We start from the raw sequence: 712 nt of genomic DNA, 5'->3' as shown, positions 1-712 counted from the left end.
CGTTGGTTTTTCAGTCAGTATTATCTGCAGTGCACCTCCTGACCTGGTCTGATCTGCATATGCAGCACATTTGGGGGGTTCCTGTAAGTCCTGAGTCAAGATGAACATTTGAGAAACAAATACACAGTATTTGTGAGGTTGAAGATGTACTCACCAACTTTTGTAAAATAATTTATTTTTTATACAAATAAAACAATATAAAATAAATATGATATTGAAAATGTAATTTAAGCATCTTTATTCTACATGGAGCGGGTTGCCCTCTTATGGCAGCGGCCATGTTGGCATTACACAATCATCATTGGCATTTAATTTACATACTTTTCTTTATATACAAAACTTGAGCCTCTTTAAAAACATAAACATGAAAGTACATTGCTGGGACATAAAGCGATGAGCCAAGTTTCAGTATGTCAAAACTTTTTGGGATCAATAAAGAGCAGCTAAAAACAAAGTGCACCCTCAATATCTGAAACTACATTATGAATTATTAGACTTAATTTCATATTATGTAATGCTTTGTCAGTCCTTTAAAACAGTACACTTCAATTAGAAGTATTTGAGAGAACTTATCAAGATAAACAGACAGACACAGATAGACACATATAGACAGACAGACAGACACACACACACACACACACACACACACACAGATAGACAGACACACACATACACAGATAGACAGACAGACAGACACACACAAACACAGAGA

Source organism: Chanodichthys erythropterus, chromosome 1, assembly GCF_024489055.1.
Source record: "Chanodichthys erythropterus isolate Z2021 chromosome 1, ASM2448905v1, whole genome shotgun sequence".
Lineage (NCBI taxonomy): Eukaryota > Metazoa > Chordata > Actinopteri > Cypriniformes > Xenocyprididae > Chanodichthys > Chanodichthys erythropterus.
This window is presented reverse-complemented; position numbering follows the sequence as displayed.